Source organism: Alosa alosa, chromosome 16 (assembly GCF_017589495.1).
Source record: "Alosa alosa isolate M-15738 ecotype Scorff River chromosome 16, AALO_Geno_1.1, whole genome shotgun sequence".
Taxonomy (NCBI): Eukaryota; Metazoa; Chordata; class Actinopteri; order Clupeiformes; family Clupeidae; genus Alosa; species Alosa alosa.
Window position 1 is genome coordinate 24218695 of NC_063204.1, and position 20161 is coordinate 24238855.

Below are 20161 nucleotides of genomic sequence, written 5' to 3' on the forward strand. Positions count from 1 at the left end.
ACAGGTCCTTCCTCCCGCTTAGCCTTCCAAGGCAGGGTGTTCCAGTTTCAGGTCCTCCCATTTGGCCTTTCACTGGCCCCCCAGAATTTTTACTCTGCGTGGTGGCAGCCGCTTAGCCCCCCCCTGCAGGTCCAGGGCCTAAAGATCCCACCGCACCTGGACGACTGGCTAATTTGTGCCCCATCTCAGGTGCAGGTGGTGCACCACACCAACACGGTTCTGACCCATATCCAGGCCCTGGGTTTCACGGTCAACTGGAAAAAGAGCAACTTGCAGCCCCCGCCAGCAGGCGGATTTCCTTGGTGTCCTCCTCGACTCGGGTCAGCATGACGGCGTCTCTCACTCCACGGAGGGCAGACAGCTTGACCGGCTCTGACAGGCTTTTCGGCTGGGCAGACTGGTCACCCCACAAAGTCCAGAGGCTGTTGGACTTAATGGTCGCGCAGCTGCGGTACTGCCATTGGGCCTGCTGAAGGCACGCCCCTGCAGTGTTGGTTCAATGCCTTTCAGCTCCACCCGAGAGACGACAGGCATGTGAAGTTGCGGGTGTCTCCTGCTTGCATCCGAGCCCCAAGGCCCTGGAGGGACAGGAGGTTCTTACTCCAGGGTGTTCCACTGGGGGGCCTTCCTCACAAGAGGCAAGTCATCTCGACAGATGCTTCTCTGACAGGCTGGGGAGCTGTCTGGGAAGGGCTGTCAGCTTAGGGGCGTGTGGCCTCCCTCCTGGACGCCAGAGCACATCAACGCCCCTCGAGCTGAAGGCCATCCATCTCGCCCCTGCAGAGGTTCCTGCCAGGGTTGCAAAGCCAACATGTTCTGGTGAGGTCAGACAGCACCTCGGCGGTGTATCATGTCAATCACCAAGGCGGCACGAGGTCCTGGCGGTGCCTCCAGGTGGCGGAGGAGTTGCTGTCATGGGCATGGCCACGTCTGGCTTCAGTGAGGGCAGTACACGTTCCAAGCGTGGAGAACAGGGAGGCCGACATTCTCTCCAGGACCGGGCCACTCCCGGGGGAATGGAGATTGAACCCAGAGGTGGTCAGCCAGGTCTGGGCTCAGTATGGTACTGCACAAGTGGACCTGTTTGCGTCGGCGGAAACGACTCACTGCCCAGAGTGGTACTCTCTCGTGGGACAGGGAGGCAGTTTGGGCCTGGATGCTATGTCACAAGACTGGCCGACAGGCTTGTTGTACGCTATTCCTCCATCCCCTCTTGTACCTCAGGTCCTGCGGAGGATCAGGGAGGGCCAACACACAGTTCTGCTGGTTGCTCCACGGTGGCCGGCGAGGCCTTGGTTCCCAGACCTTCTCCGGCTCCTGCAGGGTCAGCCATGGCAGTTACCCTGCCGGGCGGATCTTCTGTCACAAGCAGACGGGCAGATCTGGCATCCGAACCCAGGTGCCCTGCGCCTGTGGGTTTGGCCCCTGCAGAGTCCGTTATTGAACAGCTAGCTGAGTCTGTGCAGGAGACTCTGAACAACGCCAGGGCTCCTTCTACTAGAGCTTGCTATGCACTCAGGTGGAGGATCTTTTTTCGATTGGTGTGCCAGCTTGGGTCTTGAGCCAGCGGTTTGCCCTGTGCCACAAGTTTTGGCGCTTCTTGCAGTCCTATTTGGATCAAGGCAAGGCGGTCAGTACTGTGAAGGTTTATGCCTCGGCCATTTCAGCCTTTCACCAGGGTGCGGATAACAGGCCGTTGGGTAGGCATCCATAACCTGACCCTAGCCAGATGAATGTCGTTCCGCTTAGCTCCGCCTAGCTTCACTCACATCCATCTGGGACCTCTTCCATTGAGAGTGATTTCTCCAACCAACTTTATGGTTTAGCCAATCAGGACGCAGGGCGGGGAGTTTCATAGATGTGACATAGCTTAGAAGCGACTGTGAGTCTGTTATTAGCGCCACGGGTTGGCTTCGATGTGAGTGGTTGAAGTAGCACGTCAATAGATGACGGACAAGTGGCTTATTCAATCATATGCAAGCATTTTTTGATTAGGCCCAGCCTTCTGAAGCAACACTTCAATGGATCGGTTCCAGATGGATGAGTGGAGCTAGGCGTAGCGAAATTCATCTGGCTATTGCCAGGTTAAGGCATCCACTGATTGGTCAGTTTTTAAAAGGAGCCCGCCGGTTGCGTCCAGTTCGCACTTTGCGGGCACCAAACTGGGATTTGCCCACTGTTTTAATGTCACTTACTGAAGGCCCATATGAGCCCATTTTAGATGCAGATCTACATCTTTGTCTCTGAAAACTAGCTTTCTCCTGGCTCTTTGTTCGCCAGGTGCGCCGGGAGCTGTGCGCCTCTCCGCCAGCTTAAGACTGCCTGAGGTGGCAGGCAGGGGGCACTAGCGTGTCACTTTGGCCTAATCCAGCCTTCCTGCCTAAGGTTCTAAGTCAGCAGTCTATCAACCAGGTTCTTGAGCTGACCCAATTCCAGCCGCCTGCTGCCTCACAGGCAGAGCGACAAGTTGCTCACTCTGTGCCAGTCAGGGCTTTGAGAGCTTATCTGGCCCTGCACGCAGTCGTTGAGGAGGGAACACACTCAACATTTTTTGTCTGTTCTGGGGCGGCGAAGCAGGGACTACCGCTTCCAAACAGCGGCTGTCGCGATTGGCTGGTTGAGGTTATTTCCCATGCCTACCAGGCTCTGGGAATGCCGGTCCCTTCGGTACAAGGGCTCACTCCACCAGGAGTATGGCTACGCCTTGGGCTGCCCTTAAGGGGTACCAGCAAGCGATATCTGTGCAGCGGCTTCATGGGCTTAACGCCTTTGCACTTTTACCAGGTTTTATAGGGTGGACGCCACTTTCGCCCAGCTCTGGTTGACGACGCTGCCCTCATGTCCGCGGACGGACCGGTTTAGGTTTTAATGGTTAGCTTAGAGCTCCTCGCGAATTTTTTGGTATGTGTCATCCTTTTTAGACCGTGTGACGGTCAGAGTGAGGTCGTAAAACAGATCGTAGTTACGCGATGTAACTATGGATCTGTGAGACCGAGGGATGACCGGGCCACTATCCTTGTCGCCGGACCATCCTGAGGGCCAAGGTAGGAGACTGAACCGAGCAATCTCCGGCTATTTACAAGCTCAAGTCGTTCTGCTTCCGGAGGTCATGGGCATGACTTTGTTGACATATGGTCTCGGTGATAGGCAGAACGAAGGTTATCATTCCTTTTTTAGACCGTAGTGACGGTCATCCCTCGGTCTCACAGATCCATAGTTACATGCGTAACTTACGTTTTCAGAGCCTGGGCTGCCTACAGAGACCGTTTTTTTTTTTTTTACAATGTAGGCCTACTTACAGAATTGGTTGCTAGCGGATTATGAGGAGGTGACTGCTTAATGTAATAAAGTTTTATGGGATTGTACAATCACTGACTGCACCTTTAATGTTTCTGTTTCTGGAAAAATTAACAAACAGGCTTTTGATTTAGCCACCTGTCCCACGATTTCCTCACCATGGAGATGCCATAACTCATCTTCTTCACTATCGATGTGTTCTGCCCATGAGAGCTGACTATCTATTATTGTACCCAGTAATTTTACTTTATCTACCTGTTCTCTAGGTTCCCCAGACAAGTTCATACTTATCTTTGGCGTGGTTGACAGTTTCTGACTCGATCCCAAGATAATTGATTTGGTTTTTGAGATGTTCAGTACCAACTTATTTCGCTTTATCCAATCAAAAAACATATTTAACTCACCTGTTAAAACATTGTCCAATTCACTGATAGTTTCTGCAGCATAATACAATGTGGAATCATCAGCATACATTTGTACAGTTGCTTTACACAAAACCGATGGTAAATCGTTTGTGAAGATGGCGTATAAGAGGGTCTATGTAGCACTCCACCCCTTTGTGGTGGATCAGGAAATATGCAATACCACAAGCATCCAGCAGGGCTCGCTACAACCATTGGGATTATGAGGAAATGGTTTGTGAATCTCCAGTGGTGCCAGTAAAAATGACAGTCAACGAGCTCCAAGACATGCAGCAACCCGCTGCAGAAGCCAAAATGTTCCTTTTTTACGAAGTGCTGTATTTAGTTTATTCTCTCTACTTGGAAATGTTGTTTCACTGTATACACTAACAAATATTGATAATTATTTGCCTGACTTTGTCTTTGTTCTACCCTTATAATCTAATCCAAGTACAAGAATAATATAAAAAAAATTATGATGAGTTTATTGTCACTTGTGGGAACTATGCTATTTCATTCCAACCAATTCGACTTATGCTAAGCTAAGGTAATGATGGAGCATCAGATACACAGAGATGAGATGAAAGGGGTATGAACAATGCAACCAGAAAGTTTTCAGACCCTTTCAAGTCTTACACATTTTGTTATGTTTTACACCCGTCTTACATCATCTTTTCACATCAATCAACACATAATACTCCAATACTCAAAAATAAAAAAAATCAGGTGTTTGGAGTGTTTTGTATTATGTATAAAAATAAAAGACTGAAATTTCCCATTTACAGTATTCAGCAGACCCTTTGTTATGATGCTTTCAATTGAGCTCTGGTGCATCCTACTTCTATCAATGGTCCTTGAGATGCTTCTACAACTTGATTGGAGTCCACCTGTGCCTAAATTAATTCATTGGACATTTTTAGGAGAGGTACACATCTGTCTACGTATACGTATAGTCTCACAGTTAATGGTGTATGTCAGAGTGAAAACCAAGCCACAAGGTTGAGAGAATGGTCCGTAGACTTGCAAAACAGGGTTATGTGAAGACACAGATCTGTGGAAGGATACAAGAAACTCTTTGCAGCATTGGAAGTGTCCAAGAGCACAGTGGCTTCCATCATTCTCAAATGGAAAAGACCGGAACAAACAACAGTCTTCCTAGATCTTGCCGCTCAGCCAAACTGAGTAATCCGGGACTAAGCGCCTTGGTCACTATGAATGAGATCCAGAGCTATTTTGCGGACATGGCATAAGAGCCCTTACAGTTGGACAAGCATCAGTGCAGCACTTTACCAATCAGGCCTTTATGGTAGAGTGGCCAGACGGAAGGCATTTTTTGCCAGGTGTTTGCCAAAAAGCACCTAAACAATTCTCAGACCATGAGAAGTAAAATCCTCCAGTCTGATGAAACAAAGATTGAACTATTTGGCCACAATTTCCAACGGCATTGTGGAAGAAACCAGGCCCTGAGCTGCACTGATGCTTGTCAATCTATATGGGTTCTCCCATGTTTCACTGTGTTATTAGTGTGCTTTCAACATATACTGTATATCATTGATGTCATTATACCATTAGACAATTTTTATATACAGTCATTTATACAACAGTATACAACGTTCATATTCATGGTGCTGGCACATGATTTGGGCCTGCAAAACAAATATGTGACAAACACGTGTGGACACCTGATTTTTGATTCCTGCTTTGCTCTCTGAATTTGCTCGCTTACTAAATTCTTCAGTGCAGCTTAGAAACAAGCCTTGGTTTTAATTAGAGAGAAAAAAAGGAAATCAGGGTAAATCAGGGTTCAAACCCCGACCAGTAGGAACGGCTGAAGTGCCCTTGAGCAAGGCACCTAACCCCTCACTGCTCCCCGAGTGCCGCTGTTGTTGCAGGCAGCTCACTGCATCGGGATTAGTGTGTGCTTCACCTCACTGTGTGTTCACTGTGTGCTGAGTGTGTTTCACTAATTCACAGATTGGGATAAATGCAGAGACCAAATTTCCCTCACGGGATCAAAAGAGTATATATACTTATAATACATGTATTTAAAATACATTTCAAATACAAAATACTATTTTGTAATTTGTATTTTATTGAGATGGCAAAAATGCCTTTGTATTTTGTATCAAAATACTTGTGTTGATACTTTTGTATTTTCAAAATACACGGCCACTAGGGAATTTTGGCGCTGTTTCACACTTGCTATGGGCATGTACATATTGCACTAGTCATCACAACACTAAAGGCCCAGTGCTGCAGATTTTTTTTTTTTTTTGTATTTACATTGATAGAGGTTGTGCACACACCAGTTTCAGGTGTATACAAAATGATTCAACTGTGATGAAACTCACCGTAAGTGTGGTAGTGATGCAGTTAAATAACTTACAGTATGTAAGAAATGTATTTCAATTGATCATAAAATGGCCCTGATATGTCACTAGACATTAAGAAATCATGTTCATTTCAAATACTTATAGTATTATACTTCATAGTGGGCAATCTATTACACCAATAGAGTAAACAAGTATACTTAAGGAAGGGTTCCATGAGTTACCAAACATTTTTCAGGGTAGAGGTTTATATTGGGATGTCTGACATATATATATATATATATATATATATATATATATATATATTATTCATGATTTATGCATTACTTCATTTGTGCATGACTTCATTTGTTAATATCTCATGATCTTCATGAATTGAGATGAGTTCATAATCTCTCATTCCTGACCTCATGCATGAACAACACATCAACTAAAGCATTATAGGTACGATGGGTAAATCATTATGATTTATGATTTATTAAGCTACAATTCTAGACTGATCTAGTGCTAGGTCCGGACCATCAGTCCAATCTATCCCAACTAAAAGTACCTCCTGATGCTTGACTCTCACTGTAGGAAACCATGCAAGCCTGTGTTTTCTATACATTTCCAGAGTGAGAAGGAAAAAAAGATGACATTGCTCAAGGATATTACATAATTCATATTGGTTTAGATATAAGATTTTATCTTTTCTCCTATCTGTGAATTTTCATCTCAGATTTACACTACAATAGTGAGAGTTGTCTTTTTGTCACAGATCTCTCATTCCTTCATGTAGAAGGTCAGCTACCAGTCATCACCTCGACTATAAACAATGTTGGACTCGGAAAAATCACTGCATAGCTTTTGGCAATGTAAAGTTCTCACAACGCTTCCATTGACACCTGCCAGCTAGTGTTCGAGCCGAGGGCTCAGTGACCGTATGGATCGCCTCATCTCCAGCCAACTTGGAGCCGCCTCCAAGCTCTCCCTCAAAACACAAAGGAGCGAGGGGAACAATAATGTCCTGTGCCTCTGAGCTGCACTGAAGTTACTAATCTAAAAGAGCCATAAAGCGCTGGCACAGGGCCTCTATCGTGGAGCCAGCGAGCGAGCCGGTGGGCGGGCGAACGGGGGGTGAGTCACGTCACCACGGCAGCAGAGGCAGAGACAACCTCGTGCATGCATATACACAGAGACTCAAATCCTGAGTTTTGTTTATCCAGCTCAAATCCAAATTCAATTCAGCAAACATAAATAAAAGCATGAGGACCAGCTCAGCGCTGCCAACACATGTAGAGCTAGCATTAAAGGACAAGTTCGGTATTTTACACTTAAAGCCCTGTTTTCAGATAGTTTATGATTAAATAGAACGTTTAAGATTGAAATTTGGACACATGCTGCTGTCCTGAGAATTTTCGGTTTCTGTGGTAGCGACCCCCCTCCTCCACAACGCTGCATAGGTGCACTGGAACAATCCTTACAACAACGCATTAAACTTTCGTTTACAAAGACGTGAAACTCACCGAGTGGTCAGGGATGTTCGCTGATATGCTCACACAAAAATCGCTGCAAAAGATGATTTCCAACAGGTGTTTTACCATGCGTTGTAAAACTGTGGAGCTATTTTTCCAAACGCCTCACACCCGTACATTCTTACGTTGAGAGCTTGAATAATAGACACTCCAGCCCAGTTGGTGGCGATAATGCACCTTACACCGTCTTGCAAATTACAAGCAAACCACTGGCATTTCATTGAATACACAGAAGAAGCAGAAGATCGCTGTCTTCAAGTATTTGAAACAGACAGCTACAAATGAGGCGATTTTGTGCAGTTCCGAATTGCGGGAAAATTCATAGCAAAAGTTGTCACAGACTTCCTTTTAACGATCCAGAAAGGCTAAACTTGTGGCTGGAATTTCTGGGGTTGGATGTGAGCACACCTGTTGAGAATCTGCAGAAAACTGATCACCGTGTCTCTGCGGTCTGCATTTTACTGAACTTCTTCGCCTGAGAAATACAGCGGTTCCCACATTACCTCCTGGGACGACAGAGTTGGAAGAACTTGGGGTAAGGTTGACATTTTGTAACGTAACGTTTGTAACAGGCGGAAAATGAACTTATTTGTTATGTCCATAACCTGTCATGTTCACATCATAAGCCTAAACCTAGCCTACATGAATAATTTGGCTACATGATTTTGTACGTTTACTATTTTTTTTGGTTGTGGAACTTTCATGATGAAAACGTAATGATTCACGTAGGCTATCATTCACATTGTGTAAGTTCCAAGACATTTTAGCATTAGCCATGGTTGGACGTGACAATAATTTGGATAGCGTAGTAGCCTACGATACCGCGACTGCATAAGACTACAGAAAGAATACAAACAACTCCATATCCGTTTCCGGCAGCGGAGTAATACCGTACCTCACAGCACATCCAATACAAGTCAATAGAGTTGGACAAAAACTACGATAAAACCTGTTGGAAAGAATCTTTTGCAGCGATTTTTGTGTGAGCATATCAGTGAACACCAGCAGCTGCTCCACTTAGAGAGGCTGTGAGCGATTACAGATGATGCCACATTTGTTGATATTCGAATCAAACACCAAACAAAACACTGAGACCGAACTCACCCCTGCCTTCACTTCCCCCAAACCCCCTTTCCCCAAACTCCTGTTCTCCCTTTTTGGTGGTATGTAGGACAGGCTTGCTCCACTTTGTTCGTTTCCAGTTCACTGAGCCATGGGTTGTGTTGTGTAAGAAGACTGTTTTTTTACAGTGAGAGGACAGGTGGCAGAGTGCGAGGAGATATTTGCTGTGTGACAGAAAGTGTTACGGGTTAAAAATCAGCACTTAGTACCAGAGCAGAGAGGGCCACTGCAGCTAGAATGCATAAGAAATCCAAAGGCAAGTCCTCAGTCGACTCTGCCTTGATAAATAGTCATGTATTGAATATTTTCTTCAGCAATGGGTATCTTTCCTTACAAATAAAAACACCTCCTGCACCCAGCTCCAACCAAATAATATAGTCCTCAGCTAACATCATGGGCCGGTCCCCCACCATCAACCCCACCCCCCAACCCACGCAGCAGCAGCATGTGTCTTTCAGCTTATGTTCTGAACAGGAGCCATTAACATTAACATGTCCCCCAGGAGTGCTCACCCTCACCTGGGCCCCAGTGCTGCTGCTACCTTCAAACAGCCACTATATAAATGAGGCCTCCTGGGAGTCACCCTGCTAAGGGGGGGTCGGGGGGGGTATCTCGCCCTGCGACTCCACCTGTGTACGAGGGCTGGAAAGTTACAATAATATGACTGCTACAGAGGATCTGACTTGACAGGAAACGGCAGGGAAAGTGTCCCAGGCCAGTAAAGTGTGTTGTAGTGGTTTAACTGGGGGAGCCACTAGTAGAGCTAGATGCTAATGATCCTGAGCCATGATATGGCGGGCAAAGTCTGAAGTCTAACCAAAGCTATTTTTTCTTCTATTTTCATATTTGATACCATGACCAAGAGCTTAAATATAGGCAGGCCAGCACTCCCACACACTACATGGTAGCTTTAGTAAGTTCATACAAGAAGGGTTCAATGATCAGGAAGCACACTGGTGCAAATGTATGTATAAAAGCATCTGCTGAATTACATTACAGAGTCATTACTGTATTTTCCTGACTATTAATCAAGATTTATTGATTTAGATTTTTTTTTTTCAGCTATGAGGTTAATGCAATGGGTTGGGCTATACATGGGAATGCATTTATTTTCTTCATTCTTTATGATTAAAGCATTATCTGATTGTAATTCATGGGGCTATTGGACACTGCGGTTAGTACATGGGCACTATAGGTACTCTATAGACTTTCACCTTAATATAACCATTACGAAGCCAATTTGATGTTAAACAAACTTGCAATAGGGGAATCATTCACCATAGCCATACAGCATACATATAGCGAGTCGCTACCAGGAAAACCATGCAACTTCAAGAATGGAGGACCAACAAATATTGCGAGAATCGTGAAACATTACCTTGTCACTAGAAATAGCTCTTTGCTCCACAACAAAAGCATTTGCATTGTGTAAATATATCGCGACTCTAGAGGGAGCCAAAAATACCTAAACCTGCATAAAACACTGTCCTGCGTCTAATACACAGGAAATTACTGCACCTATACACGAATCCGGTGAAACTACCGGAAGTAAGCGGGCGCCTTTACTGAGCTGTTGCTGGGTAGCATTGTGCCATTACTGAGCTGTTGCTGGGTAGCATTGTGCCAGTCCCTCCTATTGGATTTGTTGCGTCCACTGGGATAACAGCCCGCTATTTACGACTGTCTCACTATTATTTTATGTCGAGTGGGAAAACATGTTCCGTTTTCAATTGTTCCAATAGCAGCAATAAAATTACCAGTTGGAACAAAAAAAAATGTGAGATACACAAAATACCCTGGATGGACTGCCCCTGTCTGGTAGCCTAACGTTAACGTTACCATACGGTTTGCACAGATAGCAGTTAGCTGTACCTTACCCTTTCCTTTTGAAATGTAAAAATTAGATAAACAATGGTCACAAATGAAAAACATGAATTTGTTTATTTGATATCCATTCATTTATTTATTGTTGCCAAATGGACAGATATTTTTATAGTTTCCTCGTTAGCTAGCCTAGCTAGCATAGTTATGACGTTAGAGCTAGATATCAGTAGTTAAGTAGATATAATATCAACCTAGTCCTAATTATGTCTTTATTCCCTCATACTCTAAGCTATTTTCATAAATAATCAGTAAGATCGCTTGTACCTTCATCTGTGACCGGAGGCCACTGTCTAATATCATCAACCCAACAAGCCATAGGGGAGAGCCGGGACGATTGAAACACGGGACGAATGAAACAATCCAGTTTTCTCCGAGTGTAATGATGATAGACAGACGTCCTTCGGCCAAATATCTTCCTGCTATGTCATTTTATCACAGAGTTACTGGCGATAAACGAGTTTTGATGCGCAAAAGTAAACTTCATAGCGGTTACATTTTGTCGATTATCAATGAGTGTTTTTCATTTAAAGGTTCGACCTAATGCTCATTCAGTAGACCATTTGGTGTTCTCCACAATCCCAGACTTTCATATCGCATGCTTGTTTACATGGAAAGCAAAACAAGCTATAGTGACATATGTCTGTGTCGGGACAAGTGTTTCAATCGTCCCGACCAGGCTGTAACTCCATGCATTTTAATTGAATGTACAAATATCTGTGTTTAAACAATCATTTATGGAGGTGAGACATGGAAAAACAGTTTTAGGAAGATGAAAATACATTTGGGCCCACCAGGTAGGGGGTCGAGTTTCCCCATGGTATCCTATGGAGACTGACGGCTGGTGGGTCGTTAAGCCTACTTATTTGGATGTGCAGTGGCCTAACCCACGTAAAAACCTAGTGAAATGACATTTTCAACAATATAAACATGATATAAATGGGAAAGCTTTCTAGCTTCTAGCGTTCTAGCTAAAAACATGGCAGAATCATCCACAAAGCATATTTCAAAAACGGCTTCATACAGGACGCTTCACGATGATGGCAATGAGTTGTTAACAGACATGCACAAAGACATATAGCCCTGCAACAATCTATCTAAAATAAAACCTTTTGGGAGGACCATACATGCTATGTAGTAAGATTTTGAAGTTGTGGGACGTTTATATGGCTTAAACTGTATGTTTCATTCACATTATGTTGTTTCAACTGTCCCGACCAGGAGGGACGAATGAAACAATATGCACGTCCCACTTTTGCTGTAATAATTCCTGAACGGTTTTGTTCAAAGATGAAAATGCATCTGTATTTGATAGAGGACAGATGTAGGTTACTAGTGACCAAATTAGCTTTCAGTGTGGTACTATCGCTTTGTAAATTACGTTTAATTAAAAAGTGTTTCAACTGTCCTGGCTCTCCCCTACTGCCTGGCTGTAGCTGTCATTGTCACTACTTCTTTTATAATGTCGAGTGGGAAAACATGCCAAATGGACAGATATTTGTAGTTTCCTCGTTAGCTAGCCTAGCTAGCATAGTTATTGCTAACGTTAGCTAGCTACAGTAGTTAAGTAGATATATCAACCTAGTCCCAATTATGTCTTTATTTCCTCATTCTCTACTCTAAGCTATTTGCATACATAATCTGTAAGATCGCTAGCTTCATCTGTGACCAGAGGCCCCTGTCTAACATCATCAACCCAACAAGCCACACTGCCTGGCTGTAGCTGTCATTGAGGGTGCGTTATCACGGAGGTTTGTTTACATACCAGTAACAGCTCAGTAATGGCGTCGCCACAAGATGGCAACCTCCACAGAACGCTCGTCGGATTCGTGTATAGGGAGGGAAAGTAATCTCATCGCCATCTAGTGGTTGCGTTCCTAGAGTTTAGCGGAGGGGATGGGATTTTTTTTTAGAAAAAATATATCTCGGTGCACATTGGGATCTTAATTTAATGCCTTCCATATGTTTGGCACTGGGGTCACCTCTATTGCTTCAAGTGGTCATACCTTATTTTTAGGATCAGTTGAATTGTTTTGAGTTTTTGTCGTAACATGGTGATAACAAACTACAGTTGCATGTGGCGTCACAGGTTTGGGCTTTAATCTCTAACTGATCAATACAGCAATTTGCTTAACTGGCTTACATATTTTTGTAATAACGGAAGGTGATGTAAACCGCGTGGTGATAACCTTTATGTCTGGATAACTGGTGTTGTGCTTCTACTCACATGAAGAGCTGGCAGTAAGTGTTAAGTGGCAATGCTAACCAGGCTAATAAACAAACCATGCTACCGTGAGTAACGTCGAAGGGTAAAGTCACGTGGCTTTTTTGTAGTTCGTTTATGAAACAAAAGGAGCAATTTCGATTTTTTTAAATAAGGCAAAATATGGTCTGATATTTTCACAGTTAGTAGATTATTACTGTATAGACACTGAAAAATATTTTTGGTGGATAAGATCGCTGATTTGGCTTCACAGTATTTTTTTAAAAAATAGGGTCTATGGGACTTAACATTGGAGCTGCTCTTCGATAGGAACGCAAGAACTTGGGGCGCTGGTTTTCACTTTCCCTCCCTATTGGGAGAGCTGTCCAGGATTCAGGAAGGCCTTACAGAAACACACAAACACATCAAAATCATTCAGGAAGGCCTTGCAGAAACACACCATCACATCAAAATCAAGTCAACCCCTCAAGGTTTCAAATGTTTGTAGTTTATCAGAGTCAGGCCCACCTCAATTGTGCCACTCTGGCTGTGCCAAACCTGGCAGATATCAGCTTAACCCTGCATGTTAAAGTTGTCTATATCCAGGGATGGGCAGTATTTCTAATATTTCAATTACGTATTTCAAATACAAAATACTATTTTGTAATTTGTATTTTATTGAGATGATGAGAATGCCTTCGTATTTTGCATCAAAATACTTCATTATTACATTACATTTGGCTGACGCATTTTTAACCAAAGCGACTAACAACATGGTAACAGTTAAATTTTAAAGCAATTCTTTTAACAATTTTAGGACAATTTAAAAACGGTAGAGTACAGTAAGAATAAGTGCATCAGTGAGTGCTGTTTTTAAACAGTTGAGTGTCAGTTCAAGACGGCTGGTAAGTGCTAGCATCAGCAAGTGGTGCTATGAGAGGAGATGTTGTCTAAAGAGCTGGGTCTTCAGGAGTTTTTTGAAAATGGAGAGTGTTGTGTATTTTTGTATTTTCAAAATATTGTAAAATACTTTCTGTGAAGCACTGTGATGACATCTATCTATAGAGCACAAAATCTCTGTCTCTGTATGTCTGTGGCACCCTTGCATGGTCAAGCCCCTGTGATACCACTCTCGGCCACTAGGGAATTTTGGCGCTGATTCACACTTGCAATGGACATGCCATGCTATGCACTAGTCATCACAACACAAAACGCGCAGTGCTGCAGATTGGATTTATTTTTTATCTTTTACTTTTTATTGTATTTACATTGATAGAGGTTGTGCACACACCAGTTTCAGGTGTATACAAAATGATTCAACTGAGATGAAACTCACCATAACCCTGGAAGTCCAGAGACAGAAAAGTCAAGACAGGATCAATCGTCAAAATGTCGATGTCCACCACTCTACTTCATCCAAAACAAACCAGAAAAGGGACTCAAAGTGCTAAATACCGGAATTTTCCTTTAAATAACTTAAAAGGTTAACTTTCTAAATAAATCATTCATTTGGATTGTTTGTCTTTGAGTTATTGTCACTGATCCATAGTGGGCAATCTACTACACCAATAGTGTAAATAAGGATACTTAATAAGGAAGAGTTCCTTGAGTTACCAAACATTTATCAGGGCAGAATTTTATATTGGGATGTCTAACATGAGGGGTCAGCATATTCAACCTGTTGACTGATTATGAAGGAGTCTCTTGCTTTCCGATGTTTTTCCAGGTGGTGTACAAGTGAAGGGATAGACAAAAAAGACTTTTAGAAAGAAGTATTTTGTAGTATTTTGAAAATACAAAAATACAGTATTTTATTTCCATACATTTTTTGGCTGCTGTATTTTGTAGCTTATTTTGATACATTTTTAAGGTGGGTATTTGGTATTTTATTTGGAAATACATGTTGATGTATTTGTGCCCATCCCTGTCTATATCACACCACCAGCACAGCATGGGGACTTTAAAGGTTCTTGGGGTTACATCCTTCCCATGGTACATGTGGAAAAGATGATGTGTCATGTCACGTTCCCATGTCTGTTCTAGGGACTTTCCTCCATTTCAGATGAAAGATGGCAGGACTCTAACTCATCTCCCCCTCTTCAATGGTATCAGCCGTGGTGTTGACAGAGGTCAAAGTCCATGGTGAAATATAAGAGATGTCCTGCACGACAGAGACAGTGGGACTCCCTGTCACAGTGGAATTTCCACATTGGTCAGTCATTTCACACAAAACAAGGACACCATGGATCCTCACCTGCCAGGGATTACTGCTGCCAGCTTTCCTTCCTTTCTTTAGCCAACCTGGTGGCTGGTGACTCATACAGTTATTAGTAGTATGAAATTTTGTCAAATATATAATATACCGGTAACTTTTCACAAAAAGTGTCCACTATAATGAAAACAAGTACACAAATTTGCACAAACATTCAGCAGTTACTCCCACCATGCAGGAAACACATACACACATGGCAACAGACAGACACACACACAAACACAAACAGCAGCAACAGAGGTCTTAGTCATCCCTGACATACAAATCCCTGTCTTAAATTTTCATTAAAAGGAAAATGCTCAGTCTGAAAGGGCTACATCGGCTGCCCAGGGCCAAACACACACACACACACATACAGTGGCCGTCCTACATACTGTATCATGAGTCACCATCTCCAGAGCTCCATGTGTTTGGGCTTACTGGTGTGTGTGTACTGTATGTCTGTGTGTGTGTGTGTGTGTGTGTGTGTGTGTGTGTGTGTTTCCCTGGGAGTAATTTGGAGGAGGTCAGCAGAAGGGGAGAGTAGAGGAGAGATAGAGATAGAGTCAAAGAGGGAGAAATAGAAGCAGGGAGATATGGGAGAGCAGATGAAGGTGGAGAGGACCAGATGTGGAGGATGGAGATGAGCACAGCTCTGAGGTATGGACACTGTGTATGGAAAGAAAGATGCCATGAGAGAGATACTGTATGAAGACATAATAATATGTAATAACACCACTATCTTCTCCTTACTGGTGGTTTCCATTGTATTTAAATTACACAGAATGACACCTTTTGCTTGTGAATAATTGTTCCAGCATGTGAGTTAGTGTATCTGTTTCATTCCAGTTTGAATGGTGTATAAATTATGTGTCCGAATGCATCACTGTGATGGGTGAATAAAGCGTCTGCTCTCTGTGTTAGTGTTCACAGGGTCAGAATGACTCTCTCGAGGCCAGCTGGAGTCAATGCTTAAGGAGGAGATGAAAAGGGACAAAAGAGAGAGAGAGAGAGAGAGAGAGATAACGCACTCTTTTCTTAAAGAAGGAGCAGAACACAAGGTCTGGCCCTGTTGAAGATGGGCGACCAAAGGTAGCATCCCATTCCTCTCTCTCTCTCTCTCTCTCTCTGTGTCTCTCTCTCTCTCTCACACACACTCAGAGAGCAGCTAACCTGCGGTGGGAAAGTTCCGGAAACAGAGGTCTCCTTTCAGTGGCGGAGTCCGATAAGGTGTCTGCTCCACGGAGGTCCCTCATCAGACTGGTGTGTGTTACATGGGGGACACTGTCTGATTAAAATGGATGTGTTTTGCCTTTATGACAGAGCATGCTCCTCTTACCCACCTCTTTTCAGTGGATTGTCACTGACAGTGAGGGGAGAATGGGGTTGATGGCCTGATTGGGTCTGGGGATATGGCTATGGGAGTACTGGTTGGTGCTGTACGATAAGCCCTAAAACACAAAAACACTAACTCACCACACAACATTTGAAGCTGGAGAATAGCATTTTGGACCTGGAGGGTATTCCAAGGCAGCCGCGGCCTACTGGTTAGCACTTCGGACTTGTAAGGAACGGCTGAAATGCCCTTGAGCAAGGCACTTAGTGATCAATTCACTCATGAATTACAGCCACGGGCACTATAAGGCGGGGATCACATTAGCCAGCGGCAAGTGGCAGGTTTCCTATTGTTCTCTATGGTTCGGCAGCGGAACGGTGGCAACGCTGGCGTAACGCTAGCGTTGAACAAGCTGAGCGTTGAACTTAATTCAACTTTCAAAGCGCAACGCGAGCGTATTCAACTGACAAATCGTTTGTGTTGCTTAGGAACGAGATAAAACTTATTATGGTCTGAGCGTTGCCTTACGTTTGCCGCTGCCATTTGCCGCTGGCTGATGTGATCCTCGCCTAAAGCACTTTGGGGAAATTCTGTTGTCAGGGTCGTTTTAGAAATAAATCAACATTGAGATTCTAGTAGGGATTTTCTTCCAGTTGCATTTTACTTTCTAATACAATTAATTTGACCTTTGGCCCTCACAATGTCCCACTCTTCAGAGAGTTCACTCTATCTGAATAATCACTCAGAGAGAGACTTAGTGGAGTCTTGGGATAAGAGGTTTATGATGATGATGAGACACTAAGGATGATGAGGATGAGAGGTCTGGATATTGAGTTTAACATGTTCTCACCCTCCCCACAGACAGCTCCTGATTCTCTGTGCTGTGTTTTGGTTGTTGTGCTGGTTGCCATGGCACCTTGTTTCACTGCCCATATGGAGGCTCACTATGGGGCTAATTTGTCCCTAATCTGGCCCAAATCTGGCATGAGGATCTGGGTCAAGGATCTGATCTGCAGTACTACAGGTGTTTTATTTCACTCAGTCTTGGCCTCTCAAATGAGCGTTTCACTGTTTTAACCTCCTGCTGGTGATGTTTAACACCGTGCATCTGTGAAAGTGAGGAAGATCAGAGGTGAAACGTTTCTAAATGTATTTTCCGTCTGCTGTAATCTCCCATCTCATTTCTCTCTCTCTCTCTCTCTCTCTCTCTCTCTCTCTCTCTCTCTCTCTCTCTCTCCAGTGTACCATGACGTGCAGAGAGAACAATGTTCATCTCACCAACAAAAGTTGACCTTGGAGGTTTCATGACCAGCAATGTTCTTCTCAACAAAGCAAGTTGGCGTTTGGAAGTTTGGTTGGACTTTTTTGGTCAGGAAGGTGACACACCAGACCGCCACAGAGAGCATTATAAACGGAGAAAAAACGTCACAGATGATTCACCCAAGTTATTTTTGTATTGCCAAAAGGCAGCTCTTCATTTTTTTTCTCATTGACTGTAGTGCTGCAACTGTTTCAGCTACCATGCAGAGGATGTGACATTTCCCTTTTTCCAGAAAGATCCAGAGCAGACAGCAGAAATTACAACCAAAGCTTGTTCTCATTCGGGGATTGGCATGGCCCATGTAAGTTTTGTGCAATGAGTCACTGGAAAACTGGGACCCCGAATGACTGGCCCTCCTGCTTTAACTGCGGGCATCCCTCAGGGGATTCTAATTTTGCACAAAGTAACCCTGACCCTGGCCTGGTTCACCTCTCGTTTCAACTATGGCTGTAAAGCTGAGTTCAAATCAAGACGTGGCTTTTCGCAGTTTGCCTGCTCAGCGGAGCAGTTGCTCATCACTTGCCTCCTATAATGATAGCAGGCAACAGATAACAGCTGTCTCAGGAGTGGCCCGCGGTCTGACCCGGCTTCGATCTGCTTCAGCGGCTCCGAGTCTGTCCCAGAGTCAGCAGCAAACTGGGTTACCAGTATCCAGAGACCATTTATAGTTTATAAAACAAAAGAGAGAGAAAACAGCGATTCAGAGATGAAGGGAAGCTGAAACATCTCTGACCAGAATCCTTGCTCTATGGAGACAGGGTGGAGTAGATGCTGTTAGGAAATGGAGCTTGGCTCCTGCACCTGCACGCACATAATGAAGAGCTGGTTCCTTGGAAACCCACCACAAGCAAAAAGGTCACTTCAGTTTCCTCTGAACAGATGAATATGTGTGCTACAAATCAAGGCTTGTTTTGTGTGTCCAGTTCCACGTCTTATATCCAGTACTCTCCTTTTTTATATCTTTATATCAGATTCAAGTGATTTCAGATTATTTGATCATAACACTCCCAAAAACAGAAATCTATAAGACATGATATGATTATTACTGAAGTATACCACTAACCCAGTAATGCTTTGTGAGTTTGGCCAAAGGAATACATTTTTCACTGGTTTGACCAATAGCTTAATCTTAGGCGGGCCAGCACTCCCACACACCACATGGTAGCTTCAGTTCATACATGAGACATTTTGATCATTGCCTGAATTTGCTCTTTGATGGCCATTGAAATGAAGGGTGCAGTAGGTAATGGGTCTCTAACCTGCTGAGGAGCTAGCTTTGACCAATCATGGTGCATGTGTGAGGGACCAAAGCTGCTCTAAGCAATGCTGGGCAACGTCACTTCTGTTGACTTTCAAACAAAACAGACAGCTAGCTCCCTACTTCCTCCCCCTCCCTCCCGTGCTGCTCCCGAGCAATTGAAACTCTCCTAAACGCGCATCTCGTCTGTGATTTGCTGGAACAGTTTGTTTTGTTTTCATGGGCTAGGTTTGCCCAGGTTGTTTTTGTTGCCATTCTTGGAGCCTGGGCTGTCCACAGAGATCGCTTTTTTTTACAATGTTCAGGATACAGACAGCTAGCGGTTGGTTAGGTGATGTTTGCAGTAAGTGACATAAAATAAGTCAGTAAGTGACATTTAGCCTAAAAAATGCATGGCATTGCTTAGAGCACCTTTAAGGCCACAAATACTAAATGAATCCAATAGAAATAAACATATAAAAAAGTATAAAGACTCCCTTTTTGCTTGGGGGGTGAGGGTTGGGGATATGAGCAGCAGATGGGATTTGCTAATGGGACACAGTAATGATCAGCTATATTTGGTCAGTTATATATATAGTCAGTTATATTTGGGAGGGAGGTTGAAGGCAATGAACTGTATGAGATTTGAAGTCAGCTGCTTTGTCCCCATCCTATTAGGGCGGAGGCCATCGGATCTATACAGGAGAAACTTTGACCAGAAGGGGTCGAAGTTGTTTATATAGCCCTGTCCGGTTGCGATGCAAACGTTTTGGAGCCAGTGATGCAGGCTAAAGAGACGGCTAAAACGCTCGCTGCCATGTTTCAGTGTTGGGATTGGTCCAGACAAAACGCGTGTTCTGCCAAGATTTTCAACAGTAGAGGTCAGCCATTCAAACTCCTCGTGCAATTTTGTTGATTGTCTTGCCATGACGTCACACGTGCCCGCATGGATAATCACTGTATGGACAGAGGGGTGGCATTCGATAAGCAGTGGAATGAGCTCAAAAGTTTTGCACCTTGCCGCCAGCGAGGCTGTACGTAATCCCACCAGGAATGGAAACAAATTTGATGACAGAGTCACCAATACATAACAATTCTGGGGCTCCGCTACAATTGTTGACCTGTAGTGAGTAGCGAGAGAGGCGACTGGCTAGCCACCATGCTGTTCGCAGCCTGAAAGGCTGCGCTGGTAGGCTCAGCCTCAATATCGGCTTGAGGGGCCGCTATTGGCGAGGCAGGCTGCGTTTGGGGTGTAATGGACCTAAGAG

The 20161-nt window shown here is 44.1% G+C and overlaps 1 long non-coding RNA gene across 2 annotated transcripts; it reads left to right on the forward strand.

Annotated features, from left to right (window-relative positions):
• The first annotated feature begins 7787 nt into the window (after positions 1-7787).
• On the forward strand, positions 7788-19061 carry LOC125309068. Of its 2 annotated transcripts, XR_007196068.1 has the most exons (4): positions 7788-8077; positions 14792-15659; positions 15924-16091; positions 17576-19061. It is a non-coding gene; the product is annotated as an uncharacterized LOC125309068 (long non-coding RNA). The 2 variants fall into 2 exon arrangements; XR_007196067.1 differs by having other exon boundaries at positions 14792-16091.
• The last annotated feature ends 1100 nt before the right edge of the window (positions 19062-20161 follow it).